At 44.9% G+C, this 18,860-nt stretch overlaps 1 protein-coding gene across 2 annotated transcripts in view; it reads right to left on the bottom strand.

Moving 5' to 3' along the window:
* Nucleotides 1-18,073, bottom strand: part of AFF4 (ALF transcription elongation factor 4) — a 252,605-nt gene extending 234,532 nt beyond the window's left edge. The window contains exon 1 of one of the 2 annotated variants that reach the window (XM_063928161.1): nucleotides 17,732-18,073. The gene's annotated coding sequence lies outside the window, so the exon portion shown is untranslated. The remainder of the gene's footprint in view (nucleotides 1-17,731) is intronic. The other variant, XM_063928157.1, reaches the window with a different exon arrangement.
* Nucleotides 18,074-18,860: the final 787 nt, after the last annotated feature.

Here is an 18,860-nt window from a genome sequence, read left to right as displayed (position 1 = left end):
GTTGCAAACCAAAAACATTGCTCTACAGGTAAAGAGCACACATTTCACACTACTCTAAATTGCACACTACTCAATTATGTGTACATAAGAAAGTTACATTTCTAATTACAATACTTAATTGCCTACAATTGCAAAAGTATTTCAGGGAGCAACACCTATGTGCGTGACGCTGTAGAACGTGCGTTCTGCACAGTCCGAGAGTCTTGTCATGAAGCTTCTGTTCCTACTGGGCCCAAAGCAGTTACATATTTGAACATATTAATATACTCTAGTATCACTTAACAATGGCAAGGTCAGGGATATATTAGACAGAAAGCGGACATTAGGAAGATTTGGGTCGGTGTAAAGCTATGAGTGACTGCGAGAAGGGCCACATTGCTATGCCCAGAAGACTGGGTCAGAGCATTTCTGAAACAGCAAGGCTTGTGAGGTGTACAAAGTAAGCCTGGCGAGTACCTACAGACATTCTGTCAACAGGGTGTTGGGTGGCCAAGACTCACCAGTGTGTCAACAAGGCTATTCCATCCAATACAAACCAAGTAAATTCTTTCATGGTAACCGCATTCTCTGATGGAAGTGGCCTATCAGCAGGATAACTTACACTGCCACAGTGCATGGATTATTTGGGGAACATGATGAAGCGTGGCAACGATATGACATGGGTTGGAATATTGGGAAGAGGTGTAAAGTATGACTGGCATGAGAAAGGGCAAAACTGTAGGACAGCAGGAATTTGAAGTGGAGGCAGGCAGTACTGTTCAGCAGTGCTGGTACATTTTTGGAGGTAGCGAGAGTTAAGAGTCAGGGCAAGGAAGCAGCACAAAGGTATGAGTGTGACAGCTGGGGCAGCAGAGTCAAGAGCAGAGGATAGGGTGGAATTCTAAAGTGAGGCATTTTGTTCAGAGTAGGAGAGGGTGGAGGAGGGATAGCTCACATATCTTCAGTACTGATAAGCTTCAACAACTTACACAATAACTTTACACTTATTTTCAGGCCTTTTATATACAACTTGTACTTTAGATAAAATGGGCCTTTAAAAAATGATGTATATTTGTAGAGCCGAAGGAATGAAACTTTAAGGCTGTTATTAGAAATCCAAGTAATCAAAAATTCAAACACTAGAAGCTTACACTTTCTATTAACTTGGCTAAGCTTGCGGCACGGCATCTCATTCAGTATACAGGAAAATTGGGTTATATAGGCTGAATTAAACATTAGTGAATATCTTAAGTATAAAAGGTTAAATGGTTAGCAACACTTAACTGCTTGTACTGAGCTGTTAAAATACACTTGGGGAACATTTACCAAGTAGTGATAAGAGCGGAGAAGTGAGCCAGTGGAGAAGTTGCCCATGGCAACCAATCAGCACTGAAGTAACATCTATAATTAGCATACTATAAAATGATACAGAGCTGCTGATTGGTTGATGGGGCCACTTCTTCACTGGCTCACTTCTCTCTTATCACTGCTTAGTAAATGTTCTCCTAAGTGGTATCCTATCACATATGCTGATTTACCGCATGGTAAAAATTGGATTTTTACAATAGGGCTACCCGATTACAGCCTGTTTTTAATGTGCAGTAAATGACCCGTTATTGGGCAATAACACATGGGATCCGGGATAAATTCCCCATCCCATGTGTTATCAGCCGAAAGCAGGTTTCCTGGGGTTGCTTATCTGGGATTCTGCTTCGTGTGCCCATAATCCCCGACAAGTGCTGGGCTACGGGGCTAATAGCCCTGGGGGAATCCATTAGCTGTGGCAATTCACAGCAGCTAATTGGATACTGTCCTTTGTGAGCAGACTTGCTGAAATATCACGCTTTTCAGTTGGAGTGCTTTAAACACAGCTGAATGCATTTTAAAAAAAAAAACCGCTAGTGATAAATCTCTCATTTGACATTTTGCAGGCTGTGTAATGGGTGTCTGACGGAGCTACATGCAGGAGAGAGTGCCATCTGCGTCAATATTTCTGCTCAGTCTCCTGACATGGCGAGCAGAAATTTGCAAAAAGTGTTCCGTTTGGGCGTGCAAATGACACTTTTCACGCCGTGGCCAGTACTTTAGTTAGGTTTAGCCACTATATGTGGCTAAACACTGATTATTTGGGTGTAACAAGCGCGGTCATTAATGGGTGCCAAGAATAATTACATTGCTCCTTCTAGGCGCCAATTAATTATTCAAATTGAATCACCCCCACATCTGTATTAATCACAAAGGAATTGTTTAAATTCTGAGCAATTAGATACTGCTCTTCATATGCAAATTTTAAAGTACCAAAGTGACACCACCCATCTAATAGTAGAAGGGTAATAAATGTGCAGGAACTGCTTTCCAACCAAACACAGCATTAATACTCTTACCAGAGCACAGTATTCCATGCATTTTATTCATAAAAATGCTCATACATTACACAAATTTGTGCGTGTATATATATTGTGCGTATATTCCGGGGAAAAGGTTGTTGTTTTTTTTTGTTGTTTTTTTAATATCACACTTCAGTGGATAAATGTACTGGTCCACAAACCACCAGTCTAAAGCTGGAATAACCAAGTGCACACGGCTATAAGACCCTGGCAACTTGATGTAATGGGCAAAAGCTTATAATGGATACAAAATAAAGCTCACCACTATGGGGTGTGTGGAATAAGTAGCGATGTTGCTGGCCGCAAAGAGCCATTCTCATGCTGCATATCACGACCACTGCATTTAGTGTAATCACCAATTTATATCATCAACTATAATAATACATCGGGATATGAAAGTCAAGTTTAAAGTATTTACTTCAGACCCATTTAATTTCAACACGATACAACGGGGTAAATTAATTAGGGGCAATGTTCTCGTCCCCATGAGTAAGTGCGGCAATATGCCGCCGGACTTGCTGATTTTTGTCTGCAGACAAATAAGGGCAGAAAACATCATCGCCACAGTAGTTTTGCTGAATTTCTGCTGGCACCCCAGGAGGAGTGCAAAAGGAATCCTCAAATCCAGCATAACATAGTGATGAATTGAATAGCTCCAGGAGCTCCTTCGCGGTGCTGTTCAATTCGCACTGAATTGAGTCCATGGTAGAAAATAAAAAGTATTTGCTAATTACAGCTCAATGGTTTTTACATATGAACAGTACAAGAAATCTATGCCCTAATGTACATGTCCCGCAGGCATTAACGTTATTGTAACGCAATGCAGCTACAGTATAAATAAGAATTTACTTACCGATAATTCTATTTCTCGGAGTCCGTAGTGGATGCTGGGGTTCCTGAAAGGACCATGGGGAATAGCGGCTCCGCAGGAGACAGGGCACAAAAAGTAAAGCTTTAGGATCAGGTGGTGTGCACTGGCTCCTCCCCCTATGACCCTCCTCCAAGCCAGTTAGGTACTGTGCCCGGACGAGCGTACACAATAAGGGAGGAATTTTGAATCCCGGGTAAGACTCATACCAGCCACACCAATCACACCGTACAACTTGTGATCTAAACCCAGTTAACAGTATGATAACAGCGGAGCCTCTGAAAAGATGGCTCACAACAATAATAACCCGATTTTTGTAACTATGTACAAGTATTGCAGATAATCCGCACTTGGGATGGGCGCCCAGCATCCACTACGGACTCCGAGAAATAGAATTATCGGTAAGTAAATTCTTATTTTCTCTATCGTCCTAGTGGATGCTGGGGTTCCTGAAAGGACCATGGGGATTATACCAAAGCTCCCAAACGGGCGGGAGAGTGCGGATGACTCTGCAGCACCGAATGAGAGAACTCCAGGTCCTCTTGTGCCAGGATATCAAATTTGTAGAATTTTACAAACGTGTTCTCCCCTGACCACGTAGCTGCTCGGCAGAGTTGTAATGCCGAGACCTCTCGGGCAGCCGCCCAAGATGAGCCCACCTTCCTTGTGGAATGGGCCTTAACCGATTTAGACTGTGGCAGGCCTGCCTCAGAATGTGCAAGTTGAATTGTGTTACAAATCCAACGAGCAATCGACTGCTTAGAAGCAGGCGCACCCAACTTGTTGGGTGCATACAGTATAAACAGCGAGTCAGATTTTCTGACTCCAGCTGTCCTGGAACATATTTTCAGGGCCCTGACAACTTCTAGCAACTTGGAGTCCTCCAAGTCCCTAGTAGGTGCAAGGCACCACAATAAGCTGGTTCAGGTGAAACACTGACACCACCTTAGGGAGAGAACTGGGGACGAGTCCGCAGCTCTGCCCTGTCCGAATGGACAAACAGATATGGGCTTTTTTGAGAAAAAACCACCAATTTGACACTCGCCTGGTCCAGGCCAGGGCCAAGAGCATGGTCACTTTTTATGTGAGATGCTTCAAATCCACATATTTGACTGGTTTTAAACCAATGTGATTTGAGGAATCCCAGAACTACGTTGAGATCCCACAGTGCCACTGGAGGCACAAAAAAGGGGTTTGTATATGCAATACTCCCTTGACAAACTTCTGGACTTCAGGAACTGAAGCCAATTCTTTCTGGAAGAAAATTTACAGGGCCGAATTTGAACCTTAATGGACCCCAATTTGAGGCCCATAGACACTCCTGTTTGCAGGAAATGCAGGAAACGACCGAGTTGAAATTTCTTTGTGGGGCCTTCCTGGCCTCACACCACGCAACATATTTTCGCCACACGTGGTGATAATGTTGTGCGGTCACCTCCTTTCTGGCTTTGACCAGGGTAGGAATGACCTCTTCCGGAATGCCTTTTTTCCCTTAGGATCCGGCTTTCCATCGCCATGCCGACAAACGCAGCTGGGGTAAGTCTTGGAACAGACATGGTACTTGCTGAAGCAAGTCCCTTCTTAGCGGCAGAGGCCATAAGACCTCTGTAAGCATCTCTTGAAGTTCCGGGTACCAAGTCCTTCTTGGCCAATCCGGAGCCATGAGTATAGTTCTTACTCCTCTACGTCTTATAATTCTCAGCACCTTAGGTATGAGAAGCAGAGGAGGGAACACATACACCGACTGGTACACCCACGGTGTTACCAGAACGTCCACATCTATTGCCTGAGGGTCTCTTGACCTGGCGCAATACCTGTCCCGTTTTTTGTTCAGACGGGACGCCATCATGTCCACCTTTGGTATTTCCCAACGGTTTACAATCATGTGGAAAAAACTTCTCAATGAAGTTTCCACTCTCCCGGGTGGAGGTCGTGCTGAGGAAGTCTGCTTCCCAGTTTCCATTCCCGGGATGAAAAACTGCTGACAGTGTTATCACATGATTTTCCGCCCAGCGAAAAGTCCTTGCAGTTTCTGCCATTGCCCTCCTGCTTCTTGTGTCGCCCTGTCTGTTTACGTGGGCGACTGCCGTGATGTTTTTCCCACTGGATCAATACCGGCTGACCTTGAAGCAGAGGTCTTGCTAAGCTTAGAGGATTATAAATTTACCCTTAGCTCCAGTATATTTATGTGGAGAAAAGTCTCCATACTTGATCACACTCCCTGGAAATTTTTCCCTTGTGTGACTGCTCCCCAGCCTCTCAGGCTGGGCTCCGTGGTTACCAGCATCCAATCCTGAATGCCGAATCTGCGGCCCTCTAGAAGATGAGCACTCTATAACCACCACAGGAGAGACACCCTTGTCCTTGGATATTGGGTTATCCGCTGATGCATCTGAAGATGCGATCCGGACCATTTGTCCAGCAGATCCCACTGAAAAGTTCTTACGTGAAATCTGCCGAATGGAATTGCTTCGTAGGAAGCCACCATTTTTACCAGGACCCTTGTGCAATGATGCACTGTTTTTAGGAGGTTCCTGACTTGCTCGGATAACTCCCTGGCTTTCTCTTCCGGGAGAAACACCTTTTTCTGGACTGTGTCCAGAATCATCCCTAGGCACAGCAGACGTGTCGTCGGGATCAGCTGCGATTTTGGAATATTTAGAATCCACCCGTGCTGATTGTAGCAGTATCCGAGATAGTGCTACTCCGACCTCCAACTGTTCCCTGGACTATGCCCCTATCAGGAGATCGTCCAAGTAAGGGATAATTAAGACGCCTTTTCTTCGAAGAAGAATCATCAATTCGGCCATTACCTTGGTAAAGACCCCGGGGTGCCGTGGACAATCCAAACGGCAGCGTCTGAAACTGATAGTGACAGTTCTGCACCACGAACCTGAGGTACCCTTAGTGAGAAGGGCAAATTTGGGACATAGAGGTAAGCATCCCTGATGTCCCGGGACACTATATAGTCCCCTTCTTCCTGGTTCGTTATCACTGCTCTGAGTGACTTCATCTTAATTTGAACCTTTGTAAGTGTTCAAAAAAAAATTTTTAGAATAAGTCTCACCTAGCCTTCTGGCTTCAGTACCACAATATAGTGTGGAATAATACCCCTTTTCTGTAGTAGGAGGGGTAATTTAATTATCACCTGCTGGGAATACAGCTTGTGAATTTTTTCCCATACTACCTCCTTGTCGGAGGGAGACTTGGTAAAGCAGACTTCAGGAGCCTGCGAAGGGGAAACGTCTCGACATTCCCATCTGTACCCCCGGGATACTACTTGTAGGATCCAGGGGTCCTGTACGGTCTCAGCGCCATGCTGAGAACTTGTCAGACGCGGTGGAACGCTTCTGTTCCTGGGAATGGGCTGCCTGCTGCAGTCTTCTTCCCTTTCCTCTATCCCTGGGCAGATATGATCTTATAGGGACGAGAGGACTGAGACTGAAAAGACGGTGTCTTTTTCTGCAGAGATGTGACTTAGGGTAAAAAACGGTGGATTTTCCAGCAGTTGCCGTGACCACCAGGTCCGATGGACCGACCCCAAACAAGTCCTCTTCCTTTATACGGCCATACTGTGCCGTTTGGAATCTGCATCACCTGACCACTGTCGTGTCCATAACATCTTCTGGCAGTTATGGACATCGCGTTTATTCATGATGCCAGAGTGCAAATATCCCTCTGTGCATCTCGCATATATAGAAATGCTCTATAGTCAATAAAATACTGTCCCTGTCAAGGGTATCAATATTTTTAGTCAGGGAATCCGACCAAGCCACCCTAGCTCTGCACATCCAGGCTGAGGCGATCGCTGGCCGCAGTATAACACCAGTATGTGTGTATATACTTTTTATTATATTTTCCAGCCTTGTCAGCTGGTCCTTGAGGACGGCCCTATCTATAGACGGTACCGCCTTTTGATAAGCGTGTGAGCGCCTTATCCACCTTAAGGGGTGTTTCCCAACGCGCCCTAACTTCTGGCGGGAAAGGGTATACCGCCCATAATTTTCTATCGGGGGGAACCCACGCATCATCACACACTTTATTTAATTTATCTGATTCAGGAAAAACTATGGTAGTTTTTTCACATCCCACATAATACCCTCTTTTGTGGTACTTGTAGTATCAGAAATACGTAACACCTCCTTCATTGCCTTTAACGTGTGGCCCTAATAAGGAATACGTTTGTTTATTCACCGTCGACACTGGATTCAGTGTCCCTGTCTGTGTCTGTGTCGACCGACTAAAGTAAACGGGCGTTTTAAAAACCCTTGACGGTGTTTTTGAGACGTCTGGACCGTACTAATTGTTTGTCGGCCGTCTCATGTCGTCAACCGACTTTGCAGCGTGTTGACATTATCACGTAATTTCCTAAATAAGCCATCCATTCCGGTGTCGACTCCCTAGAGAGTGACATCACCATTACAGGCAATTGCTCCGCCTCCTCACCAACATCGTCCTCCTACCTGTCGACACACACGTACTGACACACAGCACACACACAGGGAATGCTCTGATAGAGGACAGGACCCACTAGCCCTTTGGAGAGACAGAGGGAGAGTTTGCCAGCACACACCAAAAACGCTATAATTATATAGGGACAACCTTATATAAGTGTTTTCCCTTATAGCATCTTAATATATATATAAGCATATCGCCAAATTAGTGCCCCCCCTCTCTGTTTTAACCCTGTTTCTGTAGTGCAGTGCAGGGGAGAGCCTGGGAGCCTTCCCTCCAGCCTTTCTGTGAGGGAAAATGGCGCTGTGTGCTGAGGAGATAGGCCCCGCCCCTTTTTCGGCGGCCTCGTCTCCCGCTCTTAACGGATTCTGGCAGGGGTTAAATATCTCCATATAGCCTCCGGAGGCTATATGTGAGGTATTTTTAGCCAAAATAGGTATTCATTTGCCTCCCAGGGCGCCCCCCTCCCAGCGCCCTGCACCCTCAGTGACTGCCGTGTGAAGTGTGCTGAGAGGAAAATGGCGCACAGCTGCAGTGCTGTGCGCTACCTTTAGAAGACTGAGGAGTCTTCTGCCGCCGATTCTGGACCTCTTCTTACTTCAGCATCTGCAAGGGGGCCGGCGGCAAGGCTCCGGTGACCATCCAGGCTGTACCTGTGATCGTCCCTCTGGAGCTGATGTCCAGTAGCCAAGAAGCCAATCCATCCTGCACGCAGGTGAGTTCACTTCTTCTCCCCTAAGTCCCTCGTTGCAGTGATCCTGTTGCCAGCAGGACTCACTGTAAAATAAAAAACCTAAGCTAAACTTTCCTAAGCAGCTCTTTAGGAGAGCCACCTAGATTGCACCCTTCTCGGCCGGGCACAAAAATCTAACTGGCTTGGAGGAGGGTCATAGGGGGAGGAGCCAGTGCACACCACCTGATCCTAAAGCTTTACTTTTTGTGCCCTGTCTCCTGCGGAGCCGCTATTCCCCATGGTCCTTTCAGGAACCCCAGCATCCACTAGGACGATAGAGAAATAAGAAATGCTTTGGGGAATTTAATGGCATTGCAGCTATTCCTGCTCTATAACCTTAACCAAAGAAGTACAGTACTCAAAAGACTAGAGGCGATCTGAGACGCTATCACGTCTGACCTAATATTCTTAAGGTGTTCTTGCATACATTACAAACATTAGGGTTGAACGAACCCTGGTTGTCAAGTCGACAAAAAGAAAAGAAAAATTGCATCTTAGCACTCCAAAAACATCTTTAAGCCCCTTTTTTCCTAAGACAGATAAAGGGCTGCCAAACAGTAGTAAACTATTAAGAGGCACACAAGCACTGATCGCGGCAATAGCATTCTGCAAACCTGAACTCATATCATTACAGTTGTCAGATCTAACACTACCAACAAGGGCGACAACAACACAACAACAACCAGGGTTTGTAAAAGCTGTGTGAGGAGAGCCAGGTGTCTGGTGCCACTAGCTCGTATACATTATTTGTATAACCATTTTATTTTAGGCAGCACAAGCTGGTAATTTTACAGTGACACAAGATGCTGTGCAAAAATTTTCAGCTGTGCATAAATGTGTGTATAAACATTTTGTGGGAGAACGGCCTGGTGTAGTCAGGACCCAAACTACAGCATCCTTCTTACTCCATAGGGCATGGCCTGGTTTCTAATTATTTGTGTGTTCACATAGATCAGTGTAATAAGATCTGTTTTGTGATAGCACCAACTGTGAAATATAATTAGGAATTTCAGTTTTAATCAATAGTAAACTCACTAAAGGCAATGGTTCCCCGATTTTCTTAAATCATCACACTTTAGCATGTCACCCTTTTTATATTACACCACCACTAGGCTAAATGTTACTTATTGAGAAACTCAGCAAAGATTATATTAAATGAAGTGCACTGTATTTACTGGTCAACCCAAGGTTCAGTGACATGGTGGTGGACAGGGTTGCACTTCTGTTTGTCCACATATTTTATGATTGGCAGCCGCAACTACTGGGTTTGCCTTTCATATTGCCAATAATTAGTTTGAATTGGTCTTAGACCACCAACCTGTGGCATTCCTGCAAGTGTCATGGCACCCAGTTTGGGAACCACTGCACTAAAAGAAGTTTAAACAAAAACAACTTTGAAATCTGATTCCGCTCACCCATCACTTTAGACGGGACGTTATTTAATTAATTGTGCTGGCGGGCACAAGTAACTGGGCACCCATTGCTTTTTGTGCATGTCATGCCCAAATAGATTGGGGTTAGACATGTAAAGCGTATAACAAATTGGACGCACTGCCGAAATGAGCCCAAGAGCTTGATATTCCGCACATTTCTCCTCGCCACCTCAGGAGGGTGCAAGCAGAAATAATGGGCGTCTGGGAAACAATTGAGTAGCTCTGACGGGCCCTAGGTTCCCTAAACACAATTCCATTCTCCCTGAAACTCATAAACCATATGGATAATAGGTTTGTCACAGGTTGCACTTATTTATGTCCGTCATTTTGGCTGTAAGATATATTGTAGGTCCAGCAATCAGGTATGATGGAGGCATCTGCTCATGTGTTTACCCCAACTCTTAAGGGAGGTACTCACGGAGCGATATTCTAAGCAATCTGACTAGATTGCTTAGAATTTGAGCATTATCGCTCCGTGTGTACCCCCTACAGCGATAGCAATGCGCAGCCCCACGCATCGCTATCGCTGGTGCTAGATTGGCCTGTGTGCAGGCCAATCTAGCGGGTCGCTCACTTCACCCGCTGGGTGAAATAAGCGCCCCCCCCGTCTCCCACCGCACGCTCAGCACAGATCGCGCTGTGCTGAGCGGCCGGAGAGATGTGTGCTGAGCTGTTCGCTCAGCACACATCTCTCCCGCATCGGCCCGTTTATATGGGCCTTTACAAATAATTGCAGGGCTCACACATTTTATAATGACAATTGCTCACTGTCAGATTTTGGCCAGAGCAAAGATATTTTAAGAGCATGTGTCAAACAATACACATTATGCAAAACCATTCAAATGCAAACAACTCTTTAAGAAGGTTGTGTAGATGTATGTCAACAGAACAATGGCACTAACATGGACCCTGCAGAATGCATTCAGTAAGATGCTGTGCCATCCCCTTGAAAGTGTTTCAGGCAGCATCTCTGCAGTGTGTAACGCTCAATAGGTGGCGTTACGGTAATAACCAACATATTAAGGGATGGATCCGAAATGTATTTACAAACCCACACAAATGCAACAAAGGTATATATATCTTGCAAAGTGCCAATGATTGCAAATAGTTATAAAGCAGATACCTCAAAAATATAAATCAAATGTGTTGCACTGTAGAAGAAACATCTTTGTTTTAAAAACCTTGTTTAAAGTTGTCAACTACTGAATTTTCCTAGCCTTTGTGCCACCCATGCAGCCAGTTATCCTAGATAGGGTATCACAAAACTGGAAAACTAATTATGTTCACCATTTTAAAATGGCAACAGGAGTGGGCCAACCACAAGCCACAATCTCCAAGCCATCTTGTGATTGGTTTTTCCGATTAAATCTCCCCCATGCCAGAACGGTTTTCTAGTGGGGTTACTACAAGATCTGGAGAAAGCCCTCCAAAAAACAACTGTTATCATTTACTTATATAGCACCAGCATATTTCATTGTGCTTTACAATTGGGAACAAAACGGCAATATGATACGATGAGGTAATAACAGAAAGGGGTAAGAGTGTCTTGGATGCTGACTTACAATCTATAGCAGGCATGTCAAACTCGTAGTTTCAAAACAGCTGGAGGGCCACAAGTCCCAGCATGTTTTACAAGCTGATCAGTGGAAAGTATGCATGTAAAAGCATGCTGGAACCTGTAGTTTCACAACAGATGGAGGGCCACGGGTTTGACATACATAGGAAAAAAGCCATTTAATGTACGAGAAGTGCTTTAGGAGCTTTAAAATCCGTTCTAAATAAATTCCAGTTTACATATGAAACTGTTCACACTTCCACCAGAAATAAAATGTCATTTGTTGCTGACAAATGCACAATAAATTTACATACGCAAAGTAGTAAGACTGATCGCCCAAATGCTACAGAAAAACACTGACTGCTGCCAAGCAATGGAAATTTCCCAGCACTGGAAGATCCACATTTTTAAGTGTTTAATCACACCGTCAGGGTATACTTATGCCTGGAGTACAGAGAATACACTGTTGCATAATATATACTGTAGACAGATACATGTAAAACACATAATAAACAAAGTATACGCTAGCTGCATGTAGCTAGGCATAAAAGGGACATTTCAAAATGAAGAAAAAGCAGATATTTCCTAATTCAACCTAGTGAAAATATGGATTACATTACATATATGCTGTCATGAAATAATTTACATTTTATAATGCTAGAAAGTGTGTGAAAGTGCAATGAATTGGTATTAGGGCTGAATAAATTTGATAAGAGGAATAGCAAAATTAAAATATAAATTCACGGTCACCCATACCAAAGAAAACACACGTTGAACCAGTCAGTACACACTGTAAAGTGGTAACAGAATGTATGACGCACAACTGGTAACTAGCTGCACATAAGCAACGGTCACCTTTGCTCACTCATTAGTTTCTGGTATATTGCTGAGTTTTCCAACAGCTTTATAATATGATTTCTGGTTCATAAGGAAAATTGCATCACAATGCACAGCACATCTCGTATCTGTTCCGGCAGATGTACAAAAACTGGGAAATAGCAACAGCATCTCGTCAAAATGTGCATACATGCTTTTAAATATAGAGCAGACTTTGCGACTGTTGCACAGGTTCTCCCCTGACAATGGAAGTCCCCTGGACTCCCAATCAATTTGCTATATTGAAGAGTTGGATTACATTATTGAAAATAAATGCTTTTCAGTTTTATTAATTAGGAATTACTGAAGGCAGTGTCATTTCATTTGCGTCTCTGCAAGAATCTTGCACAGACGTCCAGCCTCACCTGATAATATATAACTTGCTCTATTCCCTCAAGTGATTTTTTTTTTTTTTTTTTGGCTCCCAACAATAAAATCTATTTAAATTAATGATTTAATTAGTGTAACTAGATTAGCCAGTAAGCAGGGACACGTGGGGAAACCTGAGTGGCATGCACGGAGGCTAAGCAAATAAATGTTGCACTTATTTGCACATTTCAATTGTAATAAAAACATTCTAACATACAAACGTGAGCATCTCCCCCACTCTTACAAACTTATTACATAAATGAAGCGAAACCAAGTTGCAATTAATGAACAGGGTGCTCTCAAACTGCATATTTACCCTAGCTGGGTATACACTGGGACGACGTGTCCCTGGCCGATATATCAGATCCTGGGTAAACATTGAACTATGGGCCTAATTCACTAAGGATTGCAAATTCTTTTAATTAGATCTTGCAATCCTTCGGCTCGCATGCTGGGGGCCGCCCATCGCTGGGCAAGGCCATCCAGCGTGACCGCCGCGCCCCCACCCCCCTTCAACAAGCAGAAATTGTGAACGCATCGCAATTTCTGCTTATGAGCAGAAATAGAAGATGCCTCCTGCCTGCGCAGCCTAGCTGTGCCCGCAGGAGGCCCGCCGCCATGATCGTGGCGCCTGCATGAGACATCACGCAGCCGCCGCGATCACGCCCCCATATGCACCGCCCCGTTTGCCTGCCTCCGCAACGCTCCATCTCCGCCCTGGAGACGGGCCCGCGGGACGATCGCAATAATTCCGGTTGTATCATGATTTGCAAAGCAACCTGAATTAGCCCCTAAGTCATGATTTCAAAGAAACAGATTGTTCCTTCCTTCATTACACATGCCTCAGTCGCTAGCTTTATTGATACGTTTGATGTACAGCACATCAAACCTGGTGACATCACTAGTGACCATAGGCAACCACATCATTGGGTACGGGCGATATTCAATACACTGCAGTGTTAAGTCGGAGAATGCCTGTTCTCCCAGACTCAACAGGGTGTTTTGTCTGGAGAACGGGCATTCTCAGACTTAAGCGACCGGCACGACGCTGTTTCTGCCGCACTAAGGGCAGAAGTCAGCATCGCATAGGCACTTTTGTCAGATTTCTGCTTGCACTCTCCAGAGGTGCGAGAAGAAATCCCGTCGTTAAGTGTCACATTGCGCGGTATTGTCACTGAATTGAATTATGCCCATTGAGTGACATTCCCAATATATTGTTCCAAATCGGCCTAAAACGGCATAGTGGGCAGATATCGGCCCACTGTGTACCCAGCTTAAATCTTTCAACAGTGTAACTTTCAAGCAAGATCCATAAATCTGCAAAAGGTTTCACATGTTTTTGTTTATTTAAAGGGGCTATTTCCAAATTCCAGAATGAAGGCATTCTGTGGCAATGGTATTTATTACACCCCTTTCAAACAAGAAAACTTTGGCTTCAATCAGGCCCAGACCACTGAGCACGGGTTGAAGCCATCCCTTTTTCTGTACTTGTCCACGTTAACCTTTCCCACCAAACCGGGTCTTCCAGCTTACAGTGGACGCTTGGAGATGATATCACCTCCAAGCACTACTGCCCCCCCTCCTATCAGCTACTTTTAGGCATGACCCGGGTCAGACCTTTCAGCCAGAAGTCAGAGCACTGACCCGGGTTACTAGTCCTGAAAAATTATCCAGGCTGATTGAAGGGACACAGGATGCGGGACTGTCAACCTGGGTAGACCCTTTCAGACATACACCAGACCATGGTCTATGCGTGTTCGCAGCAAAAAACACAAGTTTTTGGATTTTGTCAGGTGTTTAGAATTTATACAAAGCAAGGAGAAATGGTCACATACCCCTTAAATAACAGCCAAAAACCTATTTTTTTGCCTTGAACATGCATTGATCTGAGTCTGGCTTATGTCTGTCTACCTAAATTGAAAGCCCCGCATCCTGTGCCCCTTCAATCGACCAGGGTAATTCCCAGGATTAGCAACCCGGATCATGCCTAAAAGAAGCTGAACTGACAGGGGTCAGTAGTGCTTGAGATTACATATCCATGCGTCCACCGTATGCCAGAATACCCGCATCCGATGTGAAGGGCGACGACTGTCACCCATGTGTTAACAGGGACAAGTACAGACATCCCCGGCTTCAACCTATGCTCAGTGTTCCGGATCTGAGCCGGGCCGAAGACAGAATGTTATGTCTAAAAGGGGAATTTTTAAAAAATATAAGTGCACAACCCTGTTTCTTTTGTAGTACATACCTTATCTATATTTACGTATTTTTTTCTTATGGGAAATGCACCCTAGACTTCATCAAAGGCAAAATGACAGTAGTGACACCTAAAAGTACCTCCATGACACAACCACATAAGCTCTGCATTATGTCCGCCTGGTTTTACTTGACTTTTTTGTAAATATCCTACATATTAAAGGCGCTTAAAATTGAGGAGTTCATTTGATTGAAGTGCGGTCGCAAAGCGCATCAGTGCAGAATTATGACGATCCTTTTCCTTCACAACCCTATGTGAGCTAGAATGAGTTATGCTGCAGTTGCAAAATGACAGCATACTGCTAATACCACTTGTAGCTATCTATACGACTAAATTAGTGTATAAAAAAAATAAATTAAAAAAAATCACATGTCCAGAAGACACAAGTGTAAACAGCCAAATCTGAAGTGGCTATAAAAATCTAGTCCTAGGAACAGCCATTGTGAACCTCCACTTAAGGGAATGTAAAATAAAAAAATTATATATTGCATGGGAATTTAACAATGACTTACTAAAGGGACTGACAAAGCAGCAGATGTCCAATTACCCCATTTATATGAAATGGGGTAAAACACACTTTGCGCAGTCTCTATCAAGCAGGCAGCTAAACATCGTTAAGCACATTTACAGATAAAGTCACCAATGCCAAATAAAAAAAACAAACAGAACCATTTAAAAAAAACAAAATTATTTTCTTAGGGTATAAAAATATGTATTAATAAATGTCCCTATTATTGGTGACAATATATTGGCATGAATTAGCTCCTTTAAAAATGACAAGTACAAAACATCTGTATGAGAGACTGATGTACAGTGTAACACTCCGAAAGGGAAATGTGTGGAAACACTACTTACACTACAGTGTCTCCATTATAGCATCCCCCATCAGTGATGCCACAGACATGCTCACTGGCCTGAAGTGAAGGAACAAAGCCCTGACGTCAATTACTGGAGATTTAGCCCTGATCATCACAACACACATTGGAGGACAGAAAAACACTGCTATGTTGTTCCGGGACTATCCAGACATACAAACGCCAGTTAGAACAGGAGGTCCAGCTCACGAGCAATGACCTGTAAATAATGAAGCGATAATAGAAAGGGCTATCAAATATATCTTCAGCCTCTGACTGTGTTGTTACCATTACATCAAAATAGAAAATGGCTTGAAATCCAAAATGAGGAAAAGAAGGATATGTAGGACAACTACGTTATCTATCTACACATGTAGACATTGCTTTCACGGATACAGTGGCATCAGCAGACGGATACAGTGGCATCAGCAGAGCTTACTGTTATAAGACGGGTAGAGATGGGGGGGAGGATGTAACACTTATACATGTCTCCACACAGACTTCCACCCACAAACCCTATTACTGGAGTCAGGAGAATAGGTTTAACTATTAAATTACTGCTAAATAGCTACTAAGGGACTGCAAGCCCATGGTCATAAGCAAAGAGTGTCTCCCTACCTCCCCCGCAAGCCTGACACACATTTCATGCCAATGCCCAGACTGTTATAAATAGGGTCTGGGGGAGGTGTACACATTACATATCCTGATGGGGCAATCCACTCACTGGAAATCCCATCAACTGCAGATTAACTGTTTTCATGCCAAACAATAAGACTTGTATTCACAACTCAATTAAGGTTCACACAGCCCAGGAACAGATTTAATTAGTAACCATACAGAGGGGGAGGGGGTGATTCAATTCTAAGCGATATACCACTGGGCACCATAGCTACAGGCTGTGTATATATCGCCCATATACTGTAATGCCAAGATCTCAAGTTTTCTGGTGCAAGGAAAACTAGCAAAGCTGGAAGGTGCGACATGATATTCCGGAACAGCTTATTGCTTTCTCTGCTTTTGGGAAGGGGGGGGGGGGGGGGGGGGGCGGCTTTCAATTATTTTTGAATACCCCTAAGTAAAGCATGTTCCGATGTGTGAGGGCCACGGGCACTCATTAATTCTGCCTGCACCCTCCTGAGGTGGCAAACAGAAATAAACCCAAGGTTGTGCTTTTGGGCACACAAAGGCAACGCTCCCAGTACTTTGCACAATTTTCCGCTTTACATATCTAACCACAGTGCACAACATACACAATAAGTGATAAGTAATGGGTGCCCACCAACAAATCACCTGAGTATAGCCCATCGGGTGACCATTACATACAAGCACCCAAAAACAATTGAATTCACCCCAGTGTGACAAACCAAAATGACCTAGTTAGACAATTACAATAAAACCAACACAGTCAATAAGGAGGAATTCAAAGCGATGGCCATAAAGCGCCATTCCAGAACAGCACATCGTGAACGCTGGCAAACTTGCAATGTTGGCGCTACCATAAATGGCCAATATGTGCACAGCAAGGAATCACCAGAATTCACTTCACTTTGAAATGAATTCCCTCCATAAACTACAGGCCAACAACACACAGAAAGTGAACCCTGCAGCTGCTGCACAACCTCTTTCAGTGCTTCCACCAGTCACTGTCCCAGGCCAGAAATTAAGTGAGATGGCTGTAAGCAGGTACAATGGCACAGTGATGGTGTACACCTACTGATGGGCAATATCCCAGCCTCCCTGCTTACACAAGGAAACCCCCTGCCCCTGCTGACAGGGAGGTGGAGGCAGAGGGTAACCCCCTGCTGTGGGGTGATCGGGTCACAGTGGCAGCAGACGTGGGGGAGGGGTGGCTGGTTCGCGGAGCTTACACCCTGGCACAGACACTGGCAATGAGGGAGGGAGGGGGAAGAGAGAGGGGGGTGATGATGGCGCAGTGACCGGGACAGACCCGTCCTGTGTGCTTACCTCTAGCTCCTCCTCCTGTGAGGCCTCCGGCCCGGGCGCTGCCACAGCACAGACTCCGTCACCTCCTCCCCCCACCGAGTGTACGGGGGATTAGCCCAGCGTCTCTCCCCTCAGCGGCTGCACAGAGCCCCGTGTGCCTCTCCCGCGGTCATGCCCATGTCTCTCCCCGCCGCGGTGTGATGCACGCTGCCGGTATGTGCGGCTGCTGCGGCTCCGGATCTCCCCGGTGTTAGTCTCTCTTCGTCTCCCGGTTTCGGTGTCTCTCTCTCTCTCAGTGACCGTTGGGAGGGGCTCCCCTTCAGTCACGTGACGCGCCGCGGGCGGGGCCTCTCCCTCCTTCAGTCTGGGGCCTGGGCGGGGACCGTCTCGCGGTTTGGGCGGTGCAGAGAACGAAGTGACGTCTGCAGAGAGAGCTGGACGGGTGCCCACAAAGTGTCGCCCACAGTAGGCCAGGCGGCCATGTTATTGGTGTCAGTCTTTGCTGCCTTTGCGTTTTGTTGCACATAACGAAGCGTACTGTAACGTTATTGGTGTGTAGGGAATAAAACGAATAAATAATCTATGTTTTAGTTAGAATTTCGGATATAGTAACTATGTAGGTTTACTCCCTCTAGCGGGCAGAAGAGATATAACGTGCTTATGAAACATTGTGGCAGCACTCAATAGTAACCATTTTCCTCCGCCTATCTCTCTCTGCCGGTGTATGTCAGACCCTCCAACATGACCCGCCCCACTAGGTACAAAATACTCTGTTTCTGGACTTCCCTCTTAATTTATGATTTCCATCACCTGTGTTGAACTAGTTAAATGATAAGAAAGCTGTTTCTTCACAGGTAATGGCAATAATAAATTAAGAGGGAAGTCCAGAAACAGAGCATTTTGTACCTAGTGGGGCGGGTCATGTTGGAGGGTATGGTATGTTCACATACTAGGGTTGCCTAGGGCCGAAAGTGGGATTTTTGTTAAAGCAGTAGTTTGGCTACCCCCCTTATTTATAGGTTTTTATTATTAGGTCATACATCCTAACTGGGCAATTGCTTACCCCAACAAGACCCTCGCCAGGAGGAACAGAATGCTCTGCTCCTGGACTTTGCTATTAATTTATGATTGCCATCACCTGTGCTGAAAC

The sequence above is a fragment of the Pseudophryne corroboree genome, chromosome 6 (assembly GCF_028390025.1).
Source record: "Pseudophryne corroboree isolate aPseCor3 chromosome 6, aPseCor3.hap2, whole genome shotgun sequence".
In the NCBI taxonomy this organism is placed as follows: Eukaryota; Metazoa; Chordata; class Amphibia; order Anura; family Myobatrachidae; genus Pseudophryne; species Pseudophryne corroboree.
This window is presented reverse-complemented; position numbering and strand designations above follow the sequence as displayed.